This window comes from Budorcas taxicolor, chromosome 15 (genome assembly GCF_023091745.1).
Source record: "Budorcas taxicolor isolate Tak-1 chromosome 15, Takin1.1, whole genome shotgun sequence".
In the NCBI taxonomy this organism is placed as follows: Eukaryota; Metazoa; Chordata; class Mammalia; order Artiodactyla; family Bovidae; genus Budorcas; species Budorcas taxicolor.
The window spans coordinates 79,976,054-79,987,977 of record NC_068924.1 but is presented as its reverse complement, the minus strand read 5'-3'; positions in this window follow the sequence as shown (position 1 = coordinate 79,987,977).

Below are 11,924 nucleotides of genomic sequence, written 5' to 3'. Positions count from 1 at the left end.
CAGTCGTGTCCGACTCTTCGAGACCCCATGGACTGCAGCCCACCAGGCTCCTCCGCCCATGGGACTTTCCAGGCAAGAGTACTGGAGGGGGTGCCTTCGCCTTCTCCGGAAGATGTGGCTGATTTTCCAAAAATGAGGAATGGCTTAAGACTGAAATAACTCACTTAAAACTGAGTGTGAAATGAACTCCTCCGATATATCACTGTGAAATTTCTCAGCACCAGAGGGGAAGACAAGATCCTACAAGGTTTTGGAGAGAGGGGATAACCTGGTTATGATGAGAAGAATAAGAATCTTCCTGACTTCAGACTTCTCATTAACAACCCTAGACAGTTAGTAAACAGAGAAGTGATACCATGGAGTTCTCAGAAAAGGTCTTAAATCCACCATCATAAAGACAGGGAAAACAGGCTCTAATTAAAAGATCAAATTAAAGAAATAGTTGGACATGCAAAAACTTGAGATATTTAATACACAGATTCTCTCTCTTAAAATGTGTTATTAATGTGTGATGTGTGTGTCAATATTTCATTCATTTTATTGCTGAATGTTATTCAATAATATCTCATCCTGTATGGGTCTGATCCCTTCATTGGCAGCTCCATGTCAGGAAATAGCTCCATCAGTACTAAATCCCAATATTTTACAACCTGACCGAGGTAAATGTTGAAAAGCTGGAGCTATCTATACTACCATCTGAGCTGTCTTCAATAGGAGCAGGCTACATTTCCTCATCAATTACATGATCAATCCGTGCCTGAGCTATAAAGCATGATTCTGGGAAAGAAATCTGAGAATGACTTCCTTGGAGCCTCTCTGGAAGGGATTCTATGGGTATTTCTGATGACCAATTCCTCTGGAAGGCTCCATGGACTAATATTCAAATAATAAGAATTAGAAAAGCATCAAAAGTCTTAAAATTCACTTTTTAGGGAGCATCTGAAAGTAGATGGTTCACAAAATTGCCTCAAAACAAACAAAACCCAAACCAGAAATCTACATTAATTAGTCAGCTTCCACCAAAAACCATTGAACCAAGTTCTCCCAGATTGTCGCCAACTACTAATAGTTCTATTCTGTTTATAACATTTTGTCCTTTGTTGCTTAGATTGTATTATTCTTTTTTCTAGGTTAAGGTTATGCAATTCTAATTCACAAAATGTTTCTCTTGCCTTGTGCTAAGTCACTTTAGTTGTATCCAACTCTTTGTGACCCCATGGACTGTAGCCCACCAGGCTCCTCTATCCATGGGATTCTGCAGGCAAGAATATTGGGGTGGGTTGCCATTTCCTTCTCCAGGGGATCTTCCCCACCCAGGGTTGAACCCACATCTCTTACGTCCCCTGCATTGGCAGGCGAGTTCACCACTAACTCCATGTGTGGGCTATGCTTAACTACAAATAATAACTTGGTTAGGTTTTAAAAACAATCCCATCCTGACTCTATAAATTACTTCTTCCAAGTCATTGCTGGTTCAGTGAACTTAAAGAATTTCTGCACTTTATAGCTCCTAAAAAAATGAATCCATAAATAATGGACATATATTTAACTGATGAACATTCAGATGTACAAGCTGGCATTAGAAAAGGCAAAGGAACCAGAGATTAAATTGCCAACATCTGCTGGATCATCGAAAAAGCAAGAGAGTTCCAGAAAAATATCTATTTCTGCTTTATTGACTATGCCAAAGCCTTTGACTGTGTGGATCACAATAAACTGTGGAAAATTCTGAATGAGATGGGAGTACAAGACAATCGGACCTGCCTCTTGAGAAACCTATATGCAGGTCAGGAAGCAACAGTTAGAACTGGACATGGAACAACAGACTGGTTCCAAATAGGAAAAGGAGTACGTCAAGGCTGTATGTTGTCACCCTGCTTATTTAACTTATATACAGAGTACATCATGAGAAATGCTGGGCTGGAAGAAGCACAAGCTGGAATCAAGATTGCCAGGAGAAATATCAATAACCTCAGATATGCAGATGACACCACCCTTATGGCAGAAAGTGAAGAGGAACTCAAAAGCCTCTTGATGAAAGTGAAAGAGGAGAGTGAAAAAAGTTGGCTTCAAGCTCAACACTCAGAAAACGAAGATCACGGAATCCTGTCCCATCACTTCATGGGAAATAGATGGGGAAACAGTGTCAGACTTTATATTTTGGGGCTCCAAAATCACTGCAGATGGTGATTGCAGCCATGAAATTAAAAGACGCTTACTCCTTGGAAGGAAAGTTATGACCAACCTAGATAGCATATTCAAAACCAGAGACATTACTTTGCCTACAAAGGTCCATCTAGTCAAGGCTATGGTTTTTCCTGTGGTCATGTATGGATGTGAGAGTTGGACTGTGAAGAAAGCTGAGCACCAACGAATCGAGGCTTTTGAACTGTGGTGTTGGAGAAGACTCTTGAGGGTCCCTTGGACTGCAAGGAGATCCAACCAGTCCATCCCAAAGGAGATCAGTCCTGGGTGCTCATTGGAAGGACTGATGCTGAAGCTGAAACTCCAGTACTTTGGCCACCTCATGCGAAGAGTTGACTTGTTGGAAAAGACCCTGATGCTGGGAGGGATTGGGGGCAGGAGGAGAAGGGGGCGACAGAGGATGAGATGACTGGATGGCATCACTGACTTGATGGACAGGAGTCTGAGTGAACTCTGGGAGTTGGTGATGGACAGGGAGGCCTGGTGTGCTGCAGTTCATGGGGTCGCAAAGAGTAGGACACAACTGAGCGACTGAACTGAACTAAATTTAACAAGAATATTCTGATCAACAGCTAGATTTTAGGAATGTTAGAAAGACACTGTTAATAAACATTCATGGAATATTTTCTGGAACAATTTTTTTTTTTTACTGCACCCCATAGCGTGTGGAATTGTAGCTCCCCAACCAGCGATGGAATCCGTGCCCCTTGAATTGGAAGAGTGAAGTCTTAACCAATGGACCACCAGGAAAGTCCCTGGAACAATACTTTTGGTAAGTCATGTTGATAAGACTTGATTAAATTTGTTCAAGATTATAAAAATATTATCTTTCAGCCTAATCATTTCAATCACTCCATCCTCAGCCAGACTAGCCCTTTGTCACTGTTGAGAGTCATTTCCTGTCTAGTAATGTGTGTGCATGCGAAGTTGCTTCAGTCGTGTCCGACTCTTTGTGACCCTATAGACTGTAGCCCGCCAGCCTCCTCTGTCCATGGGATTTCAAATTTCTTAGACATAGAATAAAAAGGATGGTGCTAAACTGTGTTACATTAATTTTACCAATAATGACGCTTCTTTGGGGGGAAAATACTACAAAAAGTAAATATCCTTGCACTGTGAAGACAAATATACACATATTCCTGAGGATCGGGAACTGTTTTTTGTGACATAACCCAGACATGGAGAACCTACCGAGTTAGTCATTTTAACCACACCTCACAAGAGGCTCCTGGATTCTTATCCTATGGGGGAATCAGGTTCTTCTCTAAGTCAGGACTTTGGGAATCTTAGACCATGCCCGTGTATTTCTTCCCCAACTCTCTCAGTGGACTATAGGTCTTTTCTAGAGTCTGGAACTGTCAAGTATACCTGGAGTTATGCCTGCTAGCTAATGGGACACCTCTAGCCTTAGGCTGTCGTAAAGAACACACTTCATTCTATGCGACCGTGTCAAATTAGTTTATGTTTTTTATTATTATTATTATTATTAGTTTTTTATTTTTTTAATTTTAAAATCTTTAATTCTTACATGTGTTCCCAAACATGAACCCCCCCTCCCACCTCCCTTCCCATAACATCTCTGTGGGTCATCCCCATGCACCAGCCCCAAGCATGCTGTATCCTGCGTCAGACATAGACTGGCGATTCAATTCTTACATGATAGTATACATGATAGAATGCCATTCTCCCAAATCATCCCACCCTCTCCCTCTCCCTCTGAGTCCAAAAGTCCGTTATACACAGCTGTGTCTTTTTTCCTGTCTTGCATACAGGGTCGTCATTGCCATCTTTCTATATTCCATATATATGTGTTAGTATACTGTATTGGTGTTTTTCTTTCTGGCTTACTTCACTCTGTATAATCAGCTCCAGTTTCATCCATCTCATCAGAACTGATTCAAATGAATTCTTTTTAACGGCTGAGTAATACTCCATTGTGTATATGTACCACAGCTTTCTTATCCATTCATCTGCTGATGGACATCTAGGTTGTTTCCATGTCCTGGCTATTATAAACAGTGCTGCGATGAACATTGGGGTACATGTGTCTCTTTCAATTCTGGTTTCCTCGGTGTGTATGCCCAGCAGTGGGAATGAAAGGGGAAATCAACAATAACACAATAATAGTGGGAGACTTTAATACCCCACTCACACCTATGGACAGATCAACTAAACAGAAAATTAACAAAGAAACGCAAACTTTAAATGATACATTAGATCAATTAGACCTAATTGATATCTATAGGACATTTCACCCCAAAACAATGAATTTCACCTTTTTTTCAAGTGCTCATGGAACCTTCTCCAAGATAGATCACATCCTGGGCCATAAATCTAAACTTGATAAATTCAAAAAAATCAAAATCATTCCAAGCGTCTTTTCTGACCATAATGCATTAAGATTAGATCTCAATTACAGGAGAAAAACTACTAAAAATTCCAACATATGGAGGTTGAACAACACACTTCTGAATAACCAACAAATCACAGAAGAAATCAAAAAAGAAATCAAAATATGCATAGAAACTAATGAAAATGAAAACACAACAACCCAAAACCTGTGGGACACTATAAAAGCAGTGCTAAGAGGAAAGTTCATAGCAATACAGGCATACCTCAAGAAACAAGAAAAAAGTCAAATAAATAACCTAACTCTACAACTAAAGCAACTAGAAAAGGAAGAATTGGAGAACCCCAGAGTTAGTAGAAGGATAGTTTATGTTTTTTAGCCTAGAGTTTGAATTTTATTTGACTGACTGGTAAAGAGTCTGTGCCATTGAATATTCAGGACTGATCTCCTTTAGGATGGACTGGTTGGATCTCCTTGCAGTCCAAGGGACTCTCAAGAGTCTTCTTCAACACCACAGTTCAGAAGCATCAATTCTTTGGCGCTCAGCTTCTTTATGGTCCAACTCTCACAGGACTAACACCAAAAATGAGCTGGAGCCATCTATATGTAAGATAAACAAAATGTTTCAATGCTTTTACAGCAAGAAACTGTTTCTTTCCCTAAGTTAGATCACTGATAAGTGAAAGTCCCTCTGTTGTGTCTAACTCTTTGCAACCCCATGGACTATGCTGTCCATGGAATTCTCCAGGCCAGAATACTGGAGTGGGGAGCCTTTCCTTTCTCTAGAGGGTCTTCCCAACCCAGGGATTGAACCCAGGTCTCCTGCATTGCAGGCAGATTCTTTACCAGCTGAGCCACAGAGAAGCACTATCCCTGATAACATAAAAGTAACTTGCCTCCATGCTTTATCTCTGTTTGCAAGATATATTATGTGTGTTAAGCTATCTGACTGCTGATAATTTTTTTAAATTTCTTTATGTGGTTTTGGTTTTTTTAAAAAAAATGTTTATTTGCTTATTTGGTCCTGCTGGGCCCTAGTTGCAACACGAGGGATCTTGGCTGCCTTATTCAGCGTCTTCGCTGCAGTGTGCTGTCTCTCCAGCTGTGTGGGCTTAGTTCCCTAACCTGGGATTGAATCTGCTTCCCCTGCTCTGCAAGGTGGATTCTTAACCTCTGGACTCCGAGGGAAATCCCTTGATAATGTTTAAACATGAATTTGTTTTCCTTGAATACCAGGAATCCCAAGTGAAGGCAAAACCTTATCTAACCCAGTACATGAGCATCTTCACTTATATATAATGAGCTAGTTACGAAGAACCACCTTGAGTCAACATAAACAAGAGCTTTGGTGGGGATGTTTATAACAAAAACTCACACTGTGCAGGACTGTTAAGGACGGAGTAGTATATCACCTCTTTCTGACATTCTTCTCTTCAGCGCCTCACATTAGAATGATCACATCAAAAGGGACTGGATCTATAACCACAGGGAAAAAAGGCTTTCACTCAATATTTTGAGAGACACATTTACCCAGGCAGCTTACACGGTATATGTGCGTAATTTTGTTTTGTTCTCTTTCATTTAAGAGACATTAATATACATATCTTGTATTTCTCAGGTACTTCCCTAAGCAGCTCACAAATGTTAGCCTGTTTAACGTAACAAAGCAGAAACCTAGTAAGTGTAGGCAGTGTTATTGATCTCACCTATAGATAAGTAAACAGAGGCAAAGAGGTATTAGCTGCTTTGGTCATAGAGACATGACTGGTAAACAGTAGGATTACCAATGCTGAGTTCCAACCAGACTCCCGGATTTGCAGAAACAGCAGCACATGTGACCCAGAAGGAGGGCCCAGAGGCCCAGGAGAGGCTGCACCAGCTGCCTGAACCATCTTCCTTCTTTTTTAAGGAGGAAAGGTCCACACTGACAGCTCCAGCTTAGCTGTTTCTGTAGAAAAACTACCACAACACACTTTGCAGCTCCTGGCTGGGCGTGCCAGGAGACGAGCATTTTACGTTCTGGAAAAGGCTGCTGCTTCTCATTGGCTCCTCGGGACTCTTCTCTGTGGAGACAGCTTTCCAGGTGAGGACTCACCTCAGCGGAGAGAATTGCTGCTCTCTGATACTCACCTCCTCCCTTTTCTTCCCACAAGAGGGTAGGAAAAATCAGATGCTCTTGTCGGTTTTAGACAGGAAGTGCCAAGCTTATTGATTGATATTTATGCCAAAGGGGAGGGAGCCTATTTGACTTGAGAAATAATGCATTGCCTCTACTGTGTATATGATGGACGTACTGTGGGGAAAAAAAGAAAACGACTTCTTGGAAGGACGAAGCCAGCTTTCCGTTCTGAGCAGATGAATAGAATGGAGGGGGTTTGGGAGTTGGCGGGTGAGTGGAGAGGTGGTAACATGTGCAGGAAGGATGCTGAGCCAGGCAGCATTCACCTAATGCACCCGCAGTGTCGAGACATGACGCAGGCGTGGTTCTCTTTACTCTTTCAGGAAACATTCTACAGAAGGTAGCTTGTTCCTTCGATAAAGGTTAACCAAGAAAGCAAAGTAGTCGGTTCAAAGTCAGAGAGGAAATATGCAGAACAGGGACTAGAATGCTCGCTTGCTAATTCGGATCCTGTGAAAAAGAAAGTTAACGTAAAATATTTTATCAATAACGTTATGGCCTTAAAATGGCTTTTTTAGTTTTTTTTAAGTTGAAATATAACTGCTTTACAACGTTGAGTTGCTTCCTGCTGTACAACAAAGCGAATCAGCTATCTGCAACATATATCCCTTCCCTGGGCTTCCCTGGTGGCTCCGATGGTAAAGAATCTGCCTACAATGCAGGAGTCCTGGGTTCAATCCCTGGGTCGGGAAGATGCCCTGGAGGAGGAAATGGCAACCCACTCCAGTACTCTTGCCTGGAGAATTCCTTGGACAGAGGAGCCTGGGGGGCTGCAGTCTACCGGGTGGCAAACAGTGGGACACTGAGCCATGCTCACTCACTCATGAGGTCCCCTCCCTCGTGAGGCTCCCCGCCCACCCCATGGCCCCCATAAGTCATCAGCACTGAGCTGAGCCCCCTGTTACACAGCAGCTTCCAGCTAGCCATCTAATTCACACATGGGCGAGTGTGCAGGTCAGTGCCACTCTCTCGGTTTGCATTCAGTGGCTTTTCACGTCTTGTTTTCCCTTCTAAGTTTCTCTTTCTACCTCCCTCCAGTTCTTATATTATGCTGCATATTGAATGTGTCTAAGCAGAGATTTACACGGTATAATCAAGGATCAGGTACTGTTTTGCGTTCTACATTTTCTCCTTTGATTTTAGGATTCTCCCGTGCGTGTCATAGTTATTATGTCGATGGCTCCTAGAGTCGTAGCGTACTGAGATCATCGTTTACGTAATCTTCTCCTACTGCTACACATCAAGGACGTGCCCTGTTTGTTTCTATTTGTTAGTGTTTTATTTAACTAGAGTTTGCTTTCTTTGTTTAAATTGTTCAACATTTTGCAAATATTTCCGGTCACGATGGCTGGCTCTGAAGTGCTTATTATTTTTTTGTGTTTTGGCTTTGACCTTTGCCAAATGACTGGGCAGTATTCTAGAGCCTCTTCCGTTTTCAATCTACTCATTAACAAGGCAACATGTTTTGCTGTTGCTGGTGAGGATGGTGGTACTTTCCACTGTGTGTATGTGTGCCTGCCTAACAGAACAGCCTCATATTAAATGGCTTGCAGTATTGTAACAATGTTCAGTTCTGTTCAGTTCAGTTGCTCAGTCCTGTCCGACTCTTTGCGACCCCATGAACTGCAGCACTCCAGGCCTCCCTGTCCATCACCAACTCCCAGAGTTCACTCAAACTCACGTCCATCAAATGGGTGACACCATCCAGCCATCTCATCCTCTGTCGTCCCCTTCTCCTCCTGCCCCCAGTCCCTGCCAGCATCAGGGTCTTTTCCAGTGAGTTAACTCTTCGCATGAGGTGGCCAAAGTACTGGAGTTTCAGCTTCAGCATCAGTCCCTCCAGTGAACACCCAGGACTGATCTCCTTTAGGATGGACTGGTTGGATCTCCTTGCAGTCCAAGGGACTCTCAAGAGTCTTCTCCAACACCACAGTTCAAAAGCATCAATTCTTCAGCGCTCAGTTTTCTTCACAGTCCAACTCTCACATCCATACACGACCACAGGAAAAACCATAGCCTTGACTAGACAGACCTTAGTCGGCAAAGTAATGTCTCTGCTTTTCAGTATGCTATCTAGGTTGGTCATAACTTTCCTTCCAAGGAGTAAGCGTCTTTTAATTTCATGGCTGCAATCACCATCTGCAGTGATTTTGGAGCCCCCCAAAATAAAGTCTGACACTGTTTCCACTGTTTCCCCATCTATCTGCCATGAAGTGATGAGACCAGATGCCGTGATCTTCGTTTTCTGAATGTTGAGCTTGAAGCCAACTTTTTCACTCTCCTCTTTCACTTCCATCAAAAGGCTCTTTAGTTCCTCCTCACTTTCTGGCATAAGGGTGGTGTCATCTGCATATCTGAGGCTACTGATATTTCTCCCGGCAATCTTGATTCCAGCTTGTGTTTCTTCCAGCCCAGCGTTTCTCATGATGTACTCTGCATAGAAGTTAAATAAGCAGGGTGACAACATACAGCCTTGACGTACTCCTTTTCCTATTTGGAACCAGTCTGTTGTTCCATGTGCGGTTCTAACTGTTGCTTCCTGACTTGCATATAGGTTTCTTAAGAGGCAATGTTACAACCCTAGAAATTTGGCATCAAACTCATTTTGTCTCTTACAGGAGGCTTTCAGACAAAAAGTCACAGTTGCCTCCTGGAACGCTGGACTTCTCCTTGATGCTGGGAAGGATTGAAGGCAAAAGGAGAAGGCAGCAGAGGAGGAGATGGTTAGATAGCATCACTGACTCAACGCAGATGAATTTGAGCAAACTCTGGGAGATAGTGGAGGACAGAGGAGCCTGGTGTGTTGCAGTCCATGGCGTCTCAAAGGGTTGGACACCACCTAGTGACTGAGCAACAACAAATCCTGGGGTCAGGAAGATGATATAAATGCCTAGAGACATTTTTGTTTCTCACAACTGAGAGTGGAAGTGTTACTATTGAGAGCTAGTTAATAGAGTCTAGTGATGTTATTATACGTTCTGTGATGCATAGAATTGCCTCCCCCAACAAAGACTTATCTAGACTGAAATATAAATAGTGCTAAATTTAGGGAACCCTGCTCTAAACTGAGCAAGAAGTTTTGAAAAAGAACATGAATTGCCAGGACTGTCAGTGATGAGTGAGGGAACACTACTGTAGATCCCACAGACATTTAACGGATGAGAAAACATAGATGACTTTGTGCAATAAATCCTACAGCTTAGATGAAATGGAAAAAAATTCCTCTAATGACTTAAATAACCAGATGTGTCTGACTCTGTAACTGCATGGACTGTAGCCTGCCAGGCTCCTCTGTCCATGGGATTCTCCAGGCAAGAATACTGGAGTGGGTTGCCATTCCCTTCTCCAGAGGATCTTCTCGACCCATGGGTCAAACCTGGGTCTCCTGCATTGCAAGCAGATTCTTCACTGTCTGAGCCACCAGAGAAGACCCTACTAAATAACCAGAAGTTACCTCAAAAATCAGAAAAGCCATATATTTACAAAGGAAATTGAATTTGTAGTTAAAACATTTCCACAGAGAAATTTAATTGTAAATAAAAATATTTCCAAATCCAGATGGCTTCACTGTTGAAATCAACAAATACTTGATGAAGAAATATCAATTCTCTTAAGAAAATAGAGGAGGAGGAAACTCTTTCCCAATTTGTATTTTCTGAACATAAATGTTATATCAAAACAGATAAAAACTTTACTAGAAAATAAGAATATAGATCAATATAGATCAATCATTCACAAACATAGGTGCAAAAATCCTTTAAAATAATATAAAATTGATCCAACAATATATAAAAATAATACCTTATGAATAATGGGTTTATATCAAAAATATATTATCATTTAGCATTCAAAAATAATAATTAAAATTCAACATGTCAACAAGAAAAAAATCATATAATTATCCCAATAGATGTATTAAGAATGGCTGACAAATATCAACATTGATTTATGATTTTTAAGAAAACCTCTTAAAGAGCAAATTTTTCAACATGACAAAGGTGATCGATGAAAAATTAACAGCTAAACTTAAGTAATAAAATGAATACTTTTCCCCAATATCAAGAAGAATGCTCATATAGCACCTCCTATAAAATATTTTCCGGCAAGTTCTAAGCTGTACAATAAGAAAAGAAAAGGAACAAAACACATACAGATGGAAGAAATAAAATTATCTTCATTTGCAAAAAAATTTGATCACATATCTAGAAAATTTTAATTGCAAAAATACACAAGTACTAAGGGCAATTGTGGGAAAGATCAGTTTTCATTCCAGTGCCAAAGAAGGGCGATGCCAAAGAATGCTCCAACTGCCAAAGACTGTACAGTCACACTCATCTCACATGCTAGAAGGTAATGCTCAAAATCCTTCAAGCTAGTCTTCAGCAGTACATGAACCCAGAGTTTCCAGATGTACAGCCGGGTTTAGGAAAGGCAGAGGAACCAGTATCAAATTGCCGACATTGGTAGGATCATAGAGAAAGCAAGGAAATTCCAGAAGAACATCTACTTCTGCTTCATCGATTATGCTAAAGTCTTTGATTGTATGGATCAAAACAAACTGTGGAAAATACTTAAAGAAATGGGAGTATCAGACCACCTTACTTATCTCCTGAGAAACCTGTGTGAGAGTCAAGAAGCAACAGTTAGAACCAGACATGGAACCAATGACTGGTTCAGAATTGGAAAAGGAGTACGTCAAGGCTGTATATTGTCACCTTGCTCAATTAACTTCTGTGCAGAGTAGATTGTGCAAAATGCCAGGCTGGATGAATCACAAGCTGGAAGCAAGATTGCTGGGAGAAATATCAATAACCTCAGATAGGCAGATGGTATCAATTTAATGGATGAAAGCAAAGAGAAACTTAAAAGTTATTGAATGAGGGTGAAAGAGGAGAGTGAAAAAGCTGGCTTAAAAACTCAGCATTTAAAAAATGAAGATCATGGCATCTGGTCCATCACTTCATGGTGTGAAGAAGGGGAAAAAGCAGAACATTGACAGATTTTCTTTTCTTGGGCTCCCAAATCACTGCAGATGGTGACTGCAGCCATGGAATTAAAAGACACTTGCTCCTTAGAAGGAAAGCTATAACAAACTCAGAGAGCATATTAAAAAAGCAAAGACATTTCTTTGCCAACAAATGTCCATAGAGTCAAAACTATGGTTTTCCTTGTAGTCACGTATGGATGTGA